The 21,011-nt window shown below is 44.1% G+C and overlaps 1 protein-coding gene across 2 annotated transcripts in view; it reads left to right on the top strand.

The window, feature by feature from the left end:
• DOCK11 (dedicator of cytokinesis 11) overlaps positions 1-21,011 on the top strand; it is a 551,771-nt gene that overhangs the window by 478,296 nt on the left and 52,464 nt on the right. The gene's annotated exons all lie outside the window — the stretch shown is intronic.

Below are 21,011 nucleotides of genomic sequence, written 5' to 3'. Positions count from 1 at the left end.
AACGGACCGAAAGTTTGCACGAAAGTTAGAACCCTATTAATTACAATGGGCGTGAACGTTCAAAATCTAAAGTGTTAATTATAACGGCCAATATGCATGTTATTGTCCTAAAAAGGGTTTGGGGACCCGGGTCCTGCCCCAGGGGACATGTATCAATGCAAAAAGAAGTTTTAAAAACTGACGTTTTTTCTGGAGCAGTCATTTTAATGATGCATAAAGTGAAAAAAAAAGTGAAATATTCCTTTAAATATCATATCTGGAGGGTGTCTAAAGTATGCCTGTGAAGTGGCATGTGTTTTCCATGTTTAGAACAGTCCCTGCACAAAATGATATTTGTAAAGGAAAAAAAGCCATTTAAAACTGCTTGCGGCTTTAATGTAATGTCTTGTCCTGGCAATATGGATGAAAATCTTTGAGAAAAATGGCATGGCTACCCTACCAGCCCCTTTAGGTCTTGTATGTATATTAGGGGAACCCCACACCCAAAATATGTTATGTTAATGTTAGGCAGATGAATATGTTGCACAAATGAACTACACAACACCAGCAACGAGGGGGTAGATTCAGGTGTATGCTGTGCAGGAGGCACACTACACCCACTGTAACAGCGCTAGGTTAGGAAGCAAAGCAAAGCTGACACTGTGCCTGCCTATCTTGCTCTCTCCCTGAACACTACACTCACTGTAACAGAGCTATCTAAAGAAGTAAAGCACAGCTGACACTGTCCCTGCCTATCCTTCTCTCTATGAACGCCGCAACACACTACACAAGGCCACCACGCTGGCGGCCTTATATAGTGTGGGGCGTGTACTAAACCCCCTGAGCTATAATTGGCCACAGGCATCCAACCTGTGGCCAATTATGGCTCTCCTCGTTGCCGGCGCTGTGATTGGCCGAGAATGCGGGGTCACAGTGCATGCTTGGCCAATCATCAGCCAGCAATGCACTGCGACTGGCGCAGTGCATTGAGGGCCGTTCGTATCACACGAATTTGATGCGAACGCCCCACAAAGTTCTGGTTTCGACGAAAGGACGAACGGCCGATGTTCGATTTGAACATGGGCTTGAATCGACCACCGGGCTCATCCCTAGTAGCCAGAAACAGAATTAACCTGAGCTAATTATCTAAATCAACACTCAGACTAGTTGACTGAGGGATAAGACTTTTTGCCTCCTAGCTCACTAACAATTCAATAAACATTACCATAAACATCAACACAGGGTTAATTAGCCCAAACAACAATTTGTGGAATACTATTACAAGCCAGACTAGACTCATTTACATTATACAAGCTAACAGACAGGTGGCTGGAGTTCATGACATTAGCATCTGACAGTGTGTGTCCCAACAGCATTAGACAACACACATTATATATACATATATACAGCATTGAATCTGACTAGCACAGATTATAGTGGGGTTCTCATTCACCCTGTGCCCCTTAAAATCCAGGGCCCATAATCAGTCGGCAAGAGGCTCTCATTCAGTGCTCTCAAAAAGCCTGTGTCCCGGCTAGGTCTGTCACACTAACGATAACATACAAGGCCATTCACAACATCGACCCCATCTACATCACCAACTTCATCTGCAGATGTCGCCCCAAATTGTCCCCTCCGCTCCTCCCAGGACCTCCTGCTCTCTAGCTCCCTTGTTACCTCCTCCCATGCTCTCCTTCAGGACTTCTCCAGAGCCTCTCCCATCCTCTGGAACTCCCTGCCCCATTATATCCAATCAGCCCCTACCCTGTCCACCTTTTAGGAGATCCCTGAAAACTAATTTATTCAGGGAAGCATATCCCACACCCACCTAACAACTGTCCCCGAGCCACCCCCATCAAATCATTCTCTGCAGCTATTGCCTTTTGTACCACCACCCCCTCCCTTTAGAATGTAAGCTCTACAAGCAGGGCCCTCCTGTACCTTTTTGTATTGAACTGTACTGTAATTGTGTTGTCCCCACTATACATTGTAAAGCGCTGCGTAAACTGTTGGCGCTATATATAACTCATGTATAATAAATAATAATAATAATGCACCATTTCAAAAATGAAAAATAAAGGCAAACAGGGGATATAACATATTTTATAAATAAATGGACTTGTGTATAATTATCTTTAAGTAAGGAAACCACTAGGCTAATAGTCTGTAAAGGCTTTTTCACATGGACGTGTCCGTGTACGGAGCCCGCTCTGCTCAGCGAGGCATCAATCCGTTGATTCCCGAAGATGACAGGTCTGTCTCTGCATACTGTGCATTGACCGACCTGTCAGAGCGCCGCTCTCCTCTGTGGGGGATCGGATGAAGACGGACCATAGAGTCCTTTGTCACCCGATCCGATCTGCAGATGGATGGAAAAATAGATTTTTCCTCCATCACACTTTTTCAGATCTGAATAGGTCGGATGTCAGCGGACATGTCACCGCTGACATCCATCGCTCCATAGAGGTCTATGGAGCATCTGTTCAGGTCCGCCTAAAAAATTGACAGGCAGACCTGAACGGACAGTCCGTGTGAAAGAGGCCTTAGCCTAAATTTAAAGTACTGAAAAAACTGGTCGGGTGAAAAGATTTTATATGGTAGATGGCCAAAATTAAGTATTGTTTAAAAAAAGAGTAGAAATAATGATGATGTGATGAGTTAAAGTATTTTGGAAAAGTAAAAAGTTAGGGAAGGTGAAAAAGATTGTCAAGAAAGAGATAGTGGGTCTGGGCATAATATGCACAGATCTAACTATATGTTATACAAAGCCTAGTGCTTTAAATGTGATAGGTAAAAAATAAGTGAAGTGGTGCACAAAGGTGCTTGAAGAGCATATAATGTGTAATATTTAAAAAAAAAGGGTGAGTGCGCAATGGACTTAATTTACTAAAACTGGAGAGTGCAAAATCTGGTGCAACTCTACATAGAAAGCAATCAGTTTCCAGGTTTTTTTTTTTTTTGTCAAAGCTTAACCACTTGCTTACTGTGCTCTTAAAACCCCTTCCTGCCCAGGCCAGCTTTCATCGCTGTCACTCTTTGAATGACAATTGCGCGGTCATGCAACACTGTACCCAAGTTACATTTTAATATTTTTTTTTCACACAAGTAGAGCTTTCTTTTGGTGCTATTTAATCACTGATGATTTTTTTTTTTTTTTATTGTTTTCTAAAAAAACGAAAAAAGACCGAAAATTTTGAAAAAACAAAACAGTTTGTTATAACATTTTGCAAACAGGTAATTTTTCTCCTTCATTGATGTGCACTGATGAGGCTGCACTGATGGGCACTGATAGGCTGCACTGATGGGCACTGATATCGTGGCACTGATGGACACTGATAGGTGGCACTGGTGGGAACTGATAGGTAGCACTGAAGGGTGGCACTGATGGCTGCCACTGGTAGGTGACACTGATAGGCAGCACTGATAGGTGGCACTGATGATGATGAGGCACTAATGGCACTGCTTGGCAGCACTGATGGGCATTGATAGATGGCGCTGGTAAGTGGCACTGGTTGGCACCGATTGGCGGCACTGATATGCATTGGCAGGTGGCACTGGTGGGCACAGATGAGGCGGCAGTGGCTCTCACTGACCAATCTTTTGTTTACATCACATGATCAGCTGACAACTGATCACTTGGTAAGGGGACGGGATCTGTGATCAGCCGAGTCTCATTAACGCGCCGATCACAGAATGCTCCGGCAGCTCATGCAAGGGAGGACGTTGATGCCCTCCCGGCAATTAAGGCCTAGGTTGTAGCTGTCATTCAGCTTTAGTGCAGGCAGGAAGTAGTTAATTGAACAAGCTGAAGTTAAAAACAAATTCTTTACCATACACAGCTGCACTAGATTCTGTGTTCTTTCCCACTAAGGTACATGATTCCCTGTGCACACGATCCGATCGTACGACCGTCTTTGGTTAATAATCGCAAGTAGAAATTGAATAGCTAAATAAAGTCACGAAAATTCTCGTAGAATAGAAAAAAAAATCGGAAGTGATGTCATGTGTTGTAATGTATTTGTATTGTATTTTCAGACGACAACTATACTGACTACATGAAAATCGTACGATCTGGAATCGTACGAGGAAAATTTCCGGGCATGTCCGATCGAATAATATCAGATGAACGGTCATGATTGGCTGTCAAAAGTAGTGTACACACGATCCGCAAATCGAACGATCCTTCCTCCGAGGACTGTTTTCTTACGATATTCGGATCGTGTGTATGGGCCATTAGTGTGATGGTCATGTGGATGAATCCCTCTTTACAGATGGCCAAAATCATCATTGCTACCAGTTGTTACTCATCTGAGAAGCATAAATTGCTTATTGCTCAGGGAACCCCTAGCAACCCCTGGAGGAACCCTATAGTTCCATGGAACCCTGGTTGAGAAAGGCTGAACTAGACTTAAGCTTTAACCATCCCCTTCCCAAACATTTAATTCTCTCCCCCAACACTCAACCCACTCTCCAGTTTTAGTAAATCAATCCAAATGTGTCAGTGATAAAAATCACGAGTTCACCTTCTAATTAGTATACAAAAAACATTAAGAGGGGAAACACCCAGCGTCAAAATAAAAAATTAGTTATAAAAACAAAGGTGTGTATCAGACATATAACTAATTTTTTATTTTGACGCTGGGTGTTTCCCCTCTTTTTACAGCAACTTCATTTAATTTCTTTAGCTTGCTAATAAAGCACATTTTTATTTTTTATTTTGTACTTTGCTCCTTTTTGGATTAGCTCAACTCCCAAACAACAAACCTCATGCAATCTTACAGTCAATTATGATATGACATATTCAGTGGATTATTTAAATTTTTATTTACTTATATATATTTAAAAATCTTCTAAAAAGATCTTTAAAACAAATAGTTATATACAGACCTAGGGGCGCTGATCAATTAATATAAACCCCAATAATTGTTGTACATAATAATTTTCATATCAAATGTGTATAAAAATTGACAGTCTAAAAAGTCCACATCAAATCTATGTAAATATTTGTCCATCAAATATATACTGAACAACGAGTCTTTTTGTGTTACAAGATGTGTTGCGCCACAGCCCATCAATCCGATTCACCTCCACACGTCCAGGAAAAAACACACACAAGGGGATGTTTGATAGACAAGGCTCCCCTTTGGTACTGCTCTTACCAGAACCAGCCGGTCAATCAGACATATCAAAACTCCTGTGATCTATCAATTCGCTACTCCATCCACATCATGTACAGATCAATTTCTCAATATCTCGGTAAAAGATATATGGAAAAAGTAGACATAGCGTAATTCCATAAAATATGAACTTTTAATAAAGTTTAAACACCATCGATTTATACACTCACAAACAAAACAGAGTCTGAAGCATTGGTTCGTTAATTCACAGCCTAGTGTTTCAGGTATGTGAGGTCTGTCCTACCGCTCTCTGCCGTAGCCGTGAGCCATTTCACTTCAGCCGACAGGTGGAGCCATACAACAGGTAGAAAGGCAGTAGTGATCGGGGGAGGACAGGCCGATCCGCTATCGGCTGGAGTGAAACGGCTCACGACTGCTCATTGTACTCATGTGGCGAACTGTTTAATAAATGTCAGATGCCTTGCGTGCAATGTGAAGGCGGTGTGTAATTAGACTAAACAGAATTACCATTCCTTTGGTATACAGTTTGATCTAGAGCTACTCCTACAGAATTACAATGTTTGTTTCTCTAACTTATTTTATATGCTGGGAACAGTTATTTTTAGTGTTTAACGATATATCTGTTTAGGAAGCAAAACATATTTTCTCTGCTTCTATAAATCAGTTGTTAGTATATCATTTTTTTGTGTTTTATTTTCATTAACCAATTGGCTCCCTGGGCCTTTTCCCCCTAAATCCTATTTGAGCCCCAGAGTGTTTATTTTATTTTTTTTTCATTTTGGTGATCTCTTGGTTCAACCCATTATTTTTTTTTTCTCAGAAAAAAAGTTTATTAAAGAACAAAAGTTACAATCATGTCATAGATTGCAGTTTCAACAAGTTACGGTATATATACAATTTCTCTTATCTCTACACCTCAGCTTAGGTCGTGGTAGCTTCACCATGCATTTTTTTCACCCAACATCCTAAATGACCTGCTGCGCTGGCCATCTTCTATCAGTGAAACCTGGTGTTAATCCTCCTACGGTTGACTCAACATAGTAGCCTGTGAAGTATAAGGTCCACCGGGGATAGGCCCGGGGGGCTCAACCAGAGTGACCACTGAGCTTCAAATTTTCTAGGGCATCCCCTGTGTTGAAAGAAACTTTTCTAGCCTTAATGTGTCCCCCACCTGGTTAATCCATTCCCTGAGCGAGGGGGGGTTAGTCGCTTCCATTGCCGAAGGGCTCTTGCAATAGGCAGTTTAAAATTGTCCTCTAGGGGGAGGTCGTCTAGGATGCCCAGGATGCACGGTCTGGGGTCAGTCGGGAAAGTAACTGAGAAGGCTTTGTTGATGGTATTCGGGACCCCTGTCCAATATAGGTGGAGCTTGGGGCAGTGCCACAGCACATGGATTATGTCTCCATGGTCTCTCACACACCTTGGACAATCAGAGTTTGGTCTTGCCCGCATCCTAGCCAGCCTGGCGGGTGTATAGTGTACCCTCAGGATGATGTACAACTGTGACAGGAGCTGTGGTACATTGAGGGATGTACCACCTGAAGCACCTCCTCTCACTCTTCCTACATAGAGGGCACCCACATCATTCTCCCACTTGGTCACCGTCCTTAAAGGGAACACCATCAAGAATACCCCCGAGTAACATTGAGTAACAGTTAGAGATAAAGCCTCTAAAACTGATCACCTCCTCCATATAGTGAAATATGGGGGGTCAGGGATAGAATCCACAGAGTCCCACTGGATTGAGCCCTGATAGCATGTTGCAACTGGAGATAGTAAAAGTGCATCATCTGTGGAAGCTAAAATCGCTCCCACAGATCAGGAAAGGTGCTCAATTTGCCTGCCGTAAAAATGTGGTGCAGGTGTGTGACTCCGGGTTTCCTCCCCCGAGCCCCACACGTCAGTGATTGCAGTTCCAGGTAGTACCCATTGTCTCATATTGGGCTGTATTTAGTAAAACCATCCACCGCCTGTAACTGTCTGGCCTTGTTCCATATTTTCTGGGCCAGAACAAATGTGGGGAATCTCTTATTAGATTTCGCGTAGGCCAAAGCCTCCAAACCCCCAGCTATATCTGGAACCCCCATTACGTGGCACATGAGGGCTTTGATGAGCTCTGTTGCAGGGTGGCCCTCCACCTCCACATCCAGCAGGGTCAGGGCTCGGGCCACATGCTATAGCTGACAGCGATATAATAAAGACACGGGTTGGGCAAAGCCAGACCTCCCGCATTTTTAGGTTTATGCAGTTGTTCCAGCTTGACTCTGAGCGGTTTGTCCTGCCACAGGAAGGACCTAAAAATAGAGGTAATGATACAAAATATTCTAAGAGGGATCGCCATGGGGGTGTTATGTAGCATATAGCGGAGCTGAGGCATGAAAATCATTTTTAGAAGGTTTACTTTTCCCACCAGGGACATTTTTAGTCTCAATCACACTTTTATTCGGGCACAAATATGACCCAACAGAGGTGACAAATTGAGGGGGATATATTCTCATATTTCCAGGGTGACCTGTACTCCTAAATATTTAAAACTTGAGGTTACTGGTATTTGGAGTGTCGCAAGGCTCTGGGGATCAGGATCTGCATCTCTAGTAACATTAGTGATGATGTAGACCAATTGATCACCAAGCCGGAGTACATTCCAAATTGTAATATGATCAACATCACTGCTCTCAAGGAGTCAGAAGTGTCTCCCAATAATAGCATGATGTCATCCATGTAGAACATGATTTTTTTGTACAGCTCCTCATACATGAAGCCTTGGACCTGTGAATTAGACCTAATCAAGATGGCCATTGGCTTAATCGCAACGGCGAACAAGAGCGGAGACAAAAGGCAGCCCTGTTGGGTTCCCCTGTGGAGTCTGAAGAGTAGGGAGACGTGGCCCACCTCTCATATAACCGCCTATGGGGAGCGGTTTTGACCCAGGACAGAAACATGTCCCCGAATCCGAACTTGCCCATAACTTTCCAGAGGTATTGCCACTTTATGCTGTCGAAAGCCTTGTGGGCATCCAATGACAGCAGTGCCCTATCTCCCATATTATCTGACCGGGCGTTCCCCCTTAAAAGTAATGTTACGCTGCTCCCTTGCTTGGCAAAGTATAATTTCCTTATCTTTATAATTAAGGAGCCTGGTCAGTAGGGTGTGATGTGGGTGGCCTGGTGAGAGAGGTCTGGATGGCACTCTGTGAGCCCTCTCCACTGAATATAGCGAAGTAAAAACTTCCCTCCCAAAGACCTCCAGCCGCCATTTTTCCATAAATTTTCTGGGGTCCCTGCCATCCTTCTTCTCCGGTAACCCCACTATGCGCACACTATTTCTCCTCATGCGATTTTCGAGGTCATCAGACTTGAGCTCATTTTCCCTTGGCAGTCTAGCTGTGTTCTGAGTGTGTCTGAGTAGGGGGGCCATTTTATCCTCTATGTCGCTGATGCGACCCTCTGCTGCAGTGGTGCCGTTTACTGTAACGCAGGGTTCTCAAACTGGTGTCCTTCCAGCTGTTCCAAAACTTCAACTCCCATGAGGCATTGCAAGGTTGACAGTTACAAGCATGACTCCCTCGGGCAGAGGCATGATCGGACTTGTAGTTCTGCAACAGCTGGAGGGCCGCCAGTTTGAGACCCCTGCTGTAACGTATGCACAGAGGATATGCAGTTGTGCACGTCTCTAAGAATGTCAGCCAGGGTGGGTTGTATGGACTCCTCTTCCCCCCCCTTCCTTCGTCTCAGTGTCAGGGGCAGCAGAGTCCAGTGATTCAGCTGGGGCCTGTGAGCTCTGCTCTCCTGCCAGTGCTGCATGCAGTATGGCATGCAGTATGGCTGGGGTGGCTTCCATGCCATCCTCCCCTGTCTGTCCCGTGTGTCCCTGGGGGGTCTTTCTCAGTCTGTTTGGGGGTTTTAGGAGGCTTACCCACATCTTTTAGCTTGTCAGCTCCTCGTAAGGACATGGAGAGGGACGAGCCGGGACCATCTTGGATACTGAGCTGGCCTCCGGTCTCCGTCTATTTGCGGGTGATCATAGCTGCCAGGGTGTCCGGGGGAAGAACTGGGAGCATTTATGGGCTGGAAGAAGGATCGGTGAAGGATCTAGGATGGGAGCTCTGGTAAACAGCATCTCCCTGTTCTGCCTAGCAACAAGTGATGCTGATCTCTGCTCCATGTGATTGGAGCAGAGATCAGTGTTCACTAAAAGAAAGCCCAGCCCCCAACAGTTAGTAACACACCCCTAGGAACACTTAACCCCTACACTGCGTCCCCCTGGTTAACCCCTTCACTGCCAGTGTCATTTACACAGGAATCACTGCATTTGTATAGCAGTGATTTCTGTATAAATGACAATGGTCCCAAAAATGTGTCAAAAATGTCCGATGTGTCCACCATAATGTCGCAGTCACAATAAAAATCGCAGGGGTGATCAAATACCAACAAATGAAATCTCTATTTGTGGGAAAAAAAGGACGTCAATTTTGTTTGGGAGCCACGTCGCATGACCGCGCAATTGGAAGTTAAAGGGACGCAGTGCCGAATCGCAAAAAGTGGTCTGGTCTTTGGCCAGCAAAAAGGTCCAAGCTACTGTATGGGGAGTGAGAAAGGCCATGCATGAAAGAGGTAAGTGGATGTCGTAACAGTCTGCTATTGTCTTTGCCTGTAGCAGATGAGAGTGGTCGTGTGGGAAACCGTGGTAATATGTTGTTTAATCCGGTCATGGACATGATATGGCTGGGTGGGTATGACCTAACTGGTAAATCCGGTGCGATGCATGTTAGTAGGTGGTTTGGGTCATGCCTAAGTGTAGGCGAGCAGTATCTGAATTTATAAGGATCGGGGTGGATGCGCTTCGGAAGTCAGATAAAATGAAATACGAATAGAACAATTATGCAAAACTTAGCAATATTCTAACAATATAAATGTTAACTCTCGGTAAATCTGGAACATAAAAATGTTTGTTAATATGGCTATTGGTCTAATCCTGTACTTTATAAGTGGTGTCAGAACCTGTGATAACGTGGGGGGTTGTGACTCTATTTCTTATGGGTGATGATGTGCGGGAGAAATGAGATCACGTGCCGAAGTAGAGGGTGGTTGGGATTTCCAGAAGGGGTGCAATATAACAAAGTGCTTCCGAATTTATTGAGTGTTGCATGGCCAGAGGTTATATTCAACTACGGGAGGAATATGATAAGCTCTCCTTCCATGTATATTAGAAGTTTGCTCTGGCACGTGCAGTACATGAACCATAACATGAAATGCAACCTTGAATGTTTGGGATATGAGGCATATAATTGGTGATATGGGCCAGGCCGGTCCTTTTCTACCATTCCCTTCAGCCTTACATAGGTGAGGCATGGGAATGGTGGAAGAGATGTTAGGCAAGTGTTGTATCACATGTGGTGGATCATTTGTGATGGCGCCATTTAGGCCCAGGGGATCTCTTAGTCCTAGAGAGGCATTAACAGCATGTAATAGAGTATCTGGCGGCGTGGGCGTCTCCACTGACCCACATATATACACTTTACATTTTACATATGGATGCCATGTATATCTGGTACATTGCTTAAATAACCTTGCCTTGGCTTGCTTGGGTCTGTAACATTCTGAAAACACATATAACATATAATCCATAACTTCAACTATCTGTACTCATTTGGTTGGGGGGGGAGGAAAACATGCTGGTGAACCTCTGTCCAAACTGTCTTATTGCTGATAGGAGAACTGATGTGTTTTAGGATCAGCTCATTGAAGGTATGGAAGTGAGAGACGTAATGTCTTTTCTCTAATACTAGAAAATGAACTTAAATGAGGCTGCCATATTGGGTCTCTGTGAGCGAAACAGCTCGGGATGCTCTGACTCACACCGCTCTGCTGTCTTCTCAGTGAGCGGGAGGTGGAGGATGTCTGCGATGCAGTCCCCATAGCTGTGTGTGACCGGCAATGCTCGCAGGGGTTTCTCTGAAGTGGAGCAGCAAAGAGGTATCGGGAGCTAGTCTTCTAAGCATCCATCTTCCCGCGAGGTCAGGCCACGCTCCCAAGAGTGACATTTTTTGCCAATTCTTCTTTGCAAAATAGCTCAAGCTCTTGTGAGATTGGATGGAGAGCGTCTGTGACCTGCAATTTTCAAGTCTTGCCACAGATTCCCAATTGGATTTAGGGCTGGACTTTGACTGGGCATTCTAACACATGAATATGCTTTGATCTAAGCCATTCCATTGTGGCTCTGGCTGTGTGTTTACGGTCATTGTCCTGCTGGAAGGTGAACCTCTGCCCCAGTCTCAAGCCTTCTGCAGACTCCAACAGGTTTTCTCCTAAGATTGCCCTGTATTTGGCTCCATCCATCAACTCTAACCAGCTTCCATGTCCCTGATGAAGAAAAGCATCCCACAACATACTGCTACCACCAGTGTTAATTTTGTCGACTAAAAGAATACTATTTTAATCGACTAAAATACGACTAAAACTAAAATGGAATTTTAGTCAAAAGACTAAGACTAAAACTAAATTGAAATTTGACTTCAAAATTAACACTGGTCTGTAGTGCATGTTCATACCTCAACCATAAATAATAACACCCTTTAGATTTTAAGCAACTAAAATGAGTTTTAGTCAACTAAATTGTAATGAAGATTTAGTCGACTAAATACGACTAAAACTAAAACAATTGCAGAAGACTAAAATGGGACTAAAACGAAAATGCCATTTTAGTCCTCAGACTAAAACTAAATCATAATTTACTGCCAAAATTAACACTAGCTGTCACCACCATGTTTCACGGTGGGGATGGTGTGTTCAGGGTGATGTGCAGTGTTAGCTTTCCACCACACATAGCATTTTGCTTTTAGGCCAAAATGTTCAATTTTGGTCTCATCTGACCAGAGCACCTTCCATATGTTTGTGTGTCCTCCACATGGCTTCTTGCAAACTGCACTTCTTATGGCTTTCTTTCAGCAGTGGCTTTCTTCTTGCCACTCTCCCTAAAGGTCAGATTTGTGGTGTGCACGACTAATAGTTGTCCTGTGGACGGATTCTTCCACCTGAGCTGTGGATCTCTGCAGCTCCTCCAGAGTTACCATGGGCCTCTTGGCTGCTTCTCTGATTAATGCTCTCCTTACCCGGCCTGTCAGTTTAGGTGGCCAGCCATGTCTTAACCACTTGCCGACCGCCTAACGCCGATGTACGTCGGCAGAATGGCACGGGCAGGCATAAGCACGTACATGTACGTGATTTGCCTCCCGCGGGTCGGGGGCCCGATCGGGCCCCCGCCCGGTGCCTGCGGCGGTCGGTTTTCGTTCGGGAGCGATCCCGGACGAGGGGACGGCCATTCATTCATGGCCACCCCCTCGCGATCGCTCCCGACGAATGAAAATCCCCCGTGACATCACTTCCTCTCCTGTAATGTAAACACAGGAGAGGAAGTGATGTATTCTCTCCTCGTGTCGGTCTTTTTCGTTCTGGCACCGAGGAGAGCGGATCGGTGAGTTGCACCTAACACTACACTAACAGTAGAACACGCCAGGCACACTTTTCACCCCCCTGATCACCCCCCAATCACCCCCAATCACCCCTGCCCCCCCCAGTCACAGTGACACCAAGTGCATTTTTTTTTTTTTTTTTTTTTTTTTTTTTTGCATTGGTGTCATTTGTGACTGTAATAACTGTTAGGGCAGTTAGGGCTAGCCCCCTTTAGCTCTAGGGTGCCCCCCTAACCCCCCCAATAAAGGTTTAACCCCGTGATCACCCCCCGTCGCCAGTGTCACTAATAAGCGATTTTTTTCTGATCGCTGTATTAGTGTCACAGGTGACGCTAGATAGGCAGGTAAGTATTTGGGTTCGCCGCAGCTTTTTATAGCGTCAGGGACCCCCATATACTACCGCATAGCCCCCTGATTGCCCCCCAGTTAACCCTTTCACCAGTGATCACCATATAACTGTTACAGGTGACGCTGGTTGGTTAGTTATATTTTTTTGTTTCAGGGCACCCGCCATTTATTACCTAATAAAGGTTTAACCCCCTGATCACCCGGCGGGTGATATAAGTTTTTTAGGGTCAGATAAGGCCTGCGTCGCCCCAGCGTCAGGTTAGTGCCAGTACCGCTAACACCCACGCGCAAAGCATACACCTCCCTTAGTAATATAGTATCTGATCAGATATATATTAGCGTTGCCAGCATTTTAGGTTTCCCAAAACGCATTGTTAGCGGGATCAGCCCAGATACCCGCTAGCACCTGCGTTTAGCCCCTCCGCCAAGCCCAGCCCAGCCCACCCAAGTGCAGTATCGATCGATCACTGTCACTTACAAAACACAACACACATAACTGCAGCGTTCGCAGAGTCAGGCTTGATCCCTGCGATCGCTAACAGTTTTTTTTGTAGCGTTTTGAAACAGTCGCTGACAGGCTAGGTGCTTTTTTACCTGTGAGTCTCACTAGTGTACCCCTAAATTTAGAGCCCAAAATGGCAAAGCGAAGGTACACTAGTGATGAGGCCTACACGTTTCTGAGCATGACAGATAGTGAAGAGGACGTCACTCATCTGTCAGATTCAGGCTCAGAATACGATCCTGTAGAGGACAGCGGCTCCATGACAGATAGCTCTGACGACGGAGATGAGGCCGCTGTTAAGAACAGGTGTGCCCAATCCCGTATGTATTCTGTTGTTGAGGTGCAGGAACCGCAGGTCACTCGTATGGAGCAGAGACGTACTAGAGCCGCTCAACCTTCTGGTGAACTGGCAAGCACCAGCGGCCTAGTACACCCTGGACCTACATCCAGCACTGCAGTAACACGTGGTGACGTGGCGAGTCCCATAAGTGCAGTTCAAGCTGGCGAGGTGGCAAGCACAAGTAGTGTCCCGCTGCCACCAAGAAGAAGACAAAGACAGGCCCGTCGTACCCATAGTGCCCTTCCTGCAGAATTCGCCAATCCTATTTGGGTGCCCACCACTTCTGCAGAACCCGTACTTCCCCCATTCACTGGCCAACCTGGCATTAACGTGGAAACAGTTGATTTTACGACACTTGACTTTTACTCACTGTTTTTCACCGAAGATCTCTTTAGATCTATTGTGGACCAAACCAATTTGTACGCTGCTCAACACATCGCCACTATTCCCCAGTCCGCCCTTGCCAGACAATGGAAACCAGTTACGGTTTCCGAATTTAAAATCTTTCTGGGCCTCTCCCTCAACATGGGCATAACCAAAAAGAGTGAGTTGCGGTCATATTGGTCCATTGACCCAATTCACCATATGCGCGTGTTCTCTGCTTCCATGTCCAGGGCACGATACGAGATGATTTTGCGGTTCATGCACTTCAGCGACAATGAACTCTGTCGTCCTCGTGGAGACCCTGAGTATGATCGGCTCTACAAAATTCGGCCCCTCATAAACCACTTCAACCAACGTTTTGCAGCCTTGTTTACTCCCGATCAAGTTGTCTGCGTTGATGAGTCCCTGATTAAATTTTCTGGTCGCTTGTCCTTCAAACAATACGTCCCCAACAAGCGTTCCAGATACGGGGTCAAGATGTATAAGCTCTGTGACAGGGCCACAGGCTATACACGTAGTTTCATGGTTTATGAGGGAAGAGATAGTCACGTAGAGCCGGAGAACTGCCCTGATTACATAGGAAGCGCTGGCAAGATAGTGTGGGACTTGGTGTCACCCTTATTCGGAAAGGGGTACCACTTGTACGTGGACAATTATTACACAAGCGTGCCACTCTTTAGTCACTTGTTTGATCAGCAGATTGGAGCATGTGGCACCGTGCGACCTAATCGCCGGGGCTTTCCCCAGCGGCTTGTAGAGTCCCGTCTTAGGCTGGGGGAGAGAGCCTGCTTGCGCAGTAATAATTTGCTCGCTATGAAGTGGAGGGATAATAAGAATGTTTTCGTTCTTACCTCCCTTCATGCAGACACGACGGTCCAAATTTCTACGGCGACTGGTGTTGTGGAGAAACCCCTCTGTGTCCACAAATATAACCTTAACATGGGAGGGGTGGACCTCAATGACCAGTTGTTGGCGCCGTATCTAGTTGCCCGTAAGTCCAGACGCTGGTACAAAAAAGTGTCTGTTTATTTATTCCAATTGGCTATACTGAATGCTTATGTACTACACAAAGCTTCAGGACGGACTGGATCCTTCCTCAAATTCCAGGAGGATATCGTCAGAGCCCTTCTGTATCCAGACGGTGCTCCACCTCACCTTCCCCTACCAGATGCAGTAAGCCGGCTGCATGAGAGGCATTATTCTTATGTCATCCCGAGTACCCCTACCCAACGAGCCCCCCAAAAAAGATGTCGTGTCTGTAGCAAGCGCGGATTTAGGCGTGACACCCGTTCTTATTGTCCCCGCTGTCCTGACCAGCCTGGTCTTTGTCAGGGTGAGTGTTTTGAACGCTACCATGAACTAGTTGAGTATTAGCGCAGGGTACAGCATTGCACAAGCTAGGCACACGTTCACAGGGTCTCCCAAGATGCCATCACATTTTGAGAGACCCAAACCGCTGGAACCGTTACAACAGAAAAAGTGTTAAAGTTACAAAAAAAAGTGTTAAAAAAAAAAAAAAAAAAAAAAAGTAAAAAAACCAAAAAAACCAAAAAAAATATAAAATAAAAAAACCAAAAATAGTTGTCGTTTTATTGTTCTCTCTCGCTCTCTATTCTCTCTCTATTGTTCTGCTCCTTTGTACTGTATTCTATTCTGCAATGTTTTATTGTTAACCATTTTTTGTTTTCAGGTACGCCATTCAGCTGTAGCGTGGATTTATTTATCTTGACAGCAACAGCGTTTGCTCCCACGATATGTAAAGCCACGACTCCAGCGCTGTCGGAGGTGATTTCACCACCACAGTTAAAAAAGAGCATATATGCCGAAGCATGGGGGCATAAGGGGTGGAGGATCGATTTTGCTCCTAATGCCGCGTACATACAGTCAAAATTCCGACGGAGGGCTTGCCCGTGGAAAAGTTTGAATGTATGTACGCGGCATAACTTTTTTGCGGGAGGATGCCCCCATGCTTCGGCATATATATATTTTAGGCACAGATTGTGTTAAATGTGTTATTTTTTGCGATTTTTTTTGTATTTGCTTTGCAGGTATGGTAAGTCCTACTGTTATACTGTAATGTTACTTTGTTTTATTGTTAACCATCATTTGCTTAGCAGGTACGCCATTCTGCTGCAGAGCGGATTTATTTATCTTGACAGCAACAGCGTTTGCTCCCACGATACATAAAGCCGCGACTCCAGCACTGTCGGGGGTGATTTCACCACCACAGTTAAAAAAGAGCATATATGCCGAAGCATGGGGGCATACGGGGTGGAGGAACGATCTGCTCCTACCTTTTGCGGGAGGATGCCCCCATGCTTCGGCATATATAAATGGTGCATGTATGCCCACCATTAGAAAGTGGGTGGATGAAGGGTGGTATCTAATGGTGGGCATGCCCACCGATCAATATTTTTTTTTCGTTCAGCCCACAGGCTGCATGAAAAAAAAAATACAATATATGCCCAACCAGTTCCAGCAACATACTGGTATGTTGCGGGACTTTGAGTGCTTATACCAGAATGATGCCTGCAGGTTTAGGTATCATCTTGGTATCATTCTTTTCAGCCAGCGGTCGGCTTTTATGTAAAAGCAATCCTAGTGGCTAATTAGCCTCTAGACTACTTTTACAAGCAGTGGGAGGGAATGTCCCCCCCCCCCGCACCATCTTCCATGGTTTTCTCAGGCTCTCCTGTCCCAACAGGGAACCTGAGAATGCAGCCGGTGGTTCCGCCAGCTGACCATAGAGCTGATCAGAGACCAGAATGGCTCCAATCATCTCTATGGCCTAAGACACCGGAAGCTACGAGCATTTCATGACTTAGATTTTGCGGGATGTAAACAGCGCCATTGGGAAATTGGGAAAGCATTTTATCACACCGATCTTGGTGTGGTCAGATGCTTTGAGGACAGAGGAGAGATCTAGGGTCTGATAGACCCTAATTTTTTTAAAAAAGAGTACCTGTCACTACCTATTGCAATCATAGGGGATATTTATATTCCCTGAGATAACAATAAAAATCATAAAAAAATATATATAAATGAAAGGAACAGTTTAAAAAAAAAATAAAAAAGCAAAATAAATAATAAAAAAAAAAAAAAAAAAAAAACACCCCTGTCCCCCCCTGCTAAGGCGCAACGCGGAACACAAGCGTTGGTCTGGTGGCATATGTAAACAGCAATTGCACCATGCATGTGAGGTATCACCGCGAAGGTCAGATCGAGGGTACTAATTTTAGCAGTAGACCTCCTCCGTAAATCTAAAGTGGTCACCTGTAAAGGCATTTAAAGGCTTTTAAAAATGTACGTAGTTTGTCGCCGCTGCACGTTTCTGCGCAATTTTAAAGCATGTCGTGTTTGGTATCCATGTACTCGGCCTAAGATCATATTTTTTATTTCATCAAACATTTGGGCAATATAGTGATTTTTAGTGCATTAAAATAAAAAAAAGTGTGTTTTTTCCCCAAAAAATGCGTTTGAAAAATCGCCGCGCAAATACCGTGTGAAAAAAAAATATGAAACACCCACCATTTTAATCGGTAGGGCTTTTGCTTTAAAAAAACACTACATGTTTGGGGGTTCAAAGTAATTTTCTTGCAAAAAAAAATATTTTTTCATGTAAACAAAAAGTGTCAGAAAGGGCTTTTTCTTCAAGTGGTTAGAAGAGTGGGTGATGTGTGACATAAGCTTCTAAATGTTGTGCATAAAATGCCAGGACAGTTCAAAACCCCCCCAAATGACCCCATTTTAGAAAGTAGACACCCCAAGCTATTTGCTGAGAGGCAGGTCGAGTCCATGGAATATTTTATATTTTGACAAAAGTTGTGGAAAAAATACATTATTATTATTTTTTTTTTTTTTTTGCACAAAGTTGTCATTAAATGATATATTGCTCAAACATGCCATGGTTATATGTAAAATTACACCCCAAAATACATTCTGTTGCTTCTCCTGAGTACGGGGATACCACAAGTGTGAGACCTTTTGGGAGCCTAACCGCGTACGGTACCCCAAAATCCAAGCACCACCTTCAGGATTTCTAAGGGTGTAAATTTTAGATTTCATTCCTCACTGCCTATCACAGTTTCGGAGGCCATGGAATGCCCAGATAGCACAAAATCCCCCCAAGTGACCCCATTTTGGAAAGGAGACACCCCAAGCTATTTGCCGAGAGGTATGGTTAGTATTTTGCAGACCTTCATTTTTGTCACAAAGTTTTGAAAATTGAAAAAAAGAAAAAAAATATACATTATTTTTTTTTTTCTTCATTTTCAAAAACAAATGAGAGCTGCAAAATACTCACCATGCCTCTCGGCAAATAGCTTGGGGTGTCTACTTTCCAAAATGGGGTCATTTTGGGGGGTTTTGTGCTATTTTGGCATTTTATGGCCTTCAAAACTGTGATAGGTAGTGAGGTGTAAAATCCAAAATTTACACCCTTAGAAATCCTGAAGGCGGTTCTTGGTTTTCGGGGCCCCGTACGCGACTAGGCTCTCAAAAAGTCCCACACATGTGGTATCCCCGTACTCAGGAGAAGCAGCAGAATTTATTTTGGGGTGTCATTTCACATATGTCCCTGGCATGTGTGAGCAATATATCATTTAGTGACAACTTTGTGAAAAAAAAATAAAAGTTTGTAATTTTCCCGCAACTTGTGGCAAAATATAAAATATTCCATGGACTCAACATGCCTCTCAGCAAATAGCTTGGGGTGTCTACTTTCTAAAATGGGGTCATTTGTGGGGGTTTTGTGCCATCTTGGCATTTTATGGCCTTCAAAACTGTAATAGGTAGTGAGGCATGAAATCAAAGATTTACGCCCTTAGAAAGCCTGAAGGCGGTTCTTGGCTTTCGGGGCCCCGTACGCACCTAGGCTCCCAAAAAATCCCACACATGTGGTATCCCCGTACTCAGGAGAAGCAGCAGAATTTATTTTGGGGTGTCATTTTACATATGCCCATGGCATGCATGAGCAATATATCATTTAGTGACAACTTTGTGAAAAAAAAAATAAAAAAAAAAAAGTTTGTAAATTTCCCGCAACTTGCGGCAAAATATAAAATATTCCATGGACTCAACATGCCTCTCAGCAAATAGCTTGGGGTGTCTACTTTCTAAAATGGGGTCATTTGTGGGTGTTTTGTGCCATCTTGGCATTTTATGGCCTTCAAAACTGTAATAGGTAGTGAGGCGTGAAATCAAAGATTTACGCCCTTAGAAAGCCTGAAGGCGGTTCTTGGCTTTTGGGGCCCCGTACGCAGCTAGGCTCCCAAAAAGTCCCACATATGTGGTATCCCCGTACTCAGGAGAAGCAGCAGAATTTATTTTGGGGTGTCATTTCACATATGCCCATGGCATGCGTGAGCAATATATCATTTAGTGACAACTTTGTGAAAAAAAATAAAAAAATAAAAAAAGTTTGTAATTTTCCCGCAACTTGCGGCAAAATATAAAATATTCCATGGACTCAACATGCCTCTCAGCAAATAGCTTGGGGTGTCTACTTTCTAAAATGGGGTCATTTGTGGGGGTTTTGTGCCATCTTGGCATTTTATGGCCTTCAAAACTGTAATAGGTAGTGAGGCGTGAAATTAAAAATTTACGGCCTTAGAAAGCCTGAAGGCGGTGCTTGGTTTTCGGGGCCCCGTACGCGGCTAGGCTCCCAAAAAATCCCACACATGTGGTATCCCCGTACTCAGGAGAAGCAGCAGAATTTATTTTGGGGTGTAATTTCACATATGCCCATAGCATGTGTAAGCAATATATCATTTAGTGACAACTTTGTGAAAAATTTATAAAGTTTGTCATTTTCCCGCAACTTGTGGCAAAATATAAAATATTCCATGGACTCAACATGCCTCTCAGCAAATAGCTTGGGGTGTCTACTTTCTAAAATGGGGTCATTTGTGGGGGTTTTGTGCCATCTTGGCATTTTATGGCCTTCAAAACTGTGATAGGTAGTGAGGAGTAAAATGACATATGTATGCCCTTAGAAATCCTGAAGGCGGTGCTTGGCTTTCGGGGCCCCGTACGCGGCTAGGCTTCCAAAAAGTCGACCACATGTGGTATCCCCGTACTCAGGAGAAGCAGCAGAATGTATTTTGGGGTACAATTCCACATATAACCATGGCATGTGTGAGCAATATATCATTTAGTGACAACTTTGTGTAAAAAAAAAAAAAAATTTTTTTTTTTGTCATTATTCAATCGCTTGCGGCAAAAAAATAAAATATTCAATGGGCTCAACATGCCTCTTATCAATTTCCTTAGGGTGTCTACTTTCCAAAATGGGGTCATTTGGGGGGGTTTTGTACTGCCCTGCCATTTTAGCACCTCAAGAAATGAGATAGGCAGTCATAAAATAAAAGCTGCGTAAATTCCAGAAAATGTACCTTAGTTTGTAGATGTGACAACTTTTGCGCAAACCAATAAATATACAATTATTGACTTTTTTTTTACCAAAGACATGTGGCTGAATACATTTTGGCCTAAATGTATGACTAAAATTGAGTTTATTGGATTTTTCTAATAACAAAAAGTAGAAAATATCATTTTTTTTCAAAATTTGCGGTCTTTTTACGTTTATATCGCAAAAAATAAAAATCGCAGAGTCAGTCAAATACCTTTAAAAGAAAGCTCTATTTGTGGGAAGAAAAGGACGCAAATTTCGTTTGGGTACAACATTGCATGACCGCGCAATTACCAGTTAAAGCAGCGCAGTGCCAAAGTGTAAAAAGACCTCTGGTCATTTACCAGCAAAATGGTCCGGTCTGAAAGTGGTTAATAGGTTTGCAGTGGTGCCATACTCTTTCTATTTTCAGATGATGGATTGAACAGTGCTCCGTTAGA

The sequence above is a fragment of the Lithobates pipiens genome, unplaced genomic scaffold (assembly GCF_037356315.1).
Source record: "Lithobates pipiens isolate NorthernLeopardFrog02 unplaced genomic scaffold, aLitPip1_a1.2 Scaffold_1, whole genome shotgun sequence".
NCBI lineage: Eukaryota > Metazoa > Chordata > Amphibia > Anura > Ranidae > Lithobates > Lithobates pipiens.
This window is presented reverse-complemented; position numbering and strand designations above follow the sequence as displayed.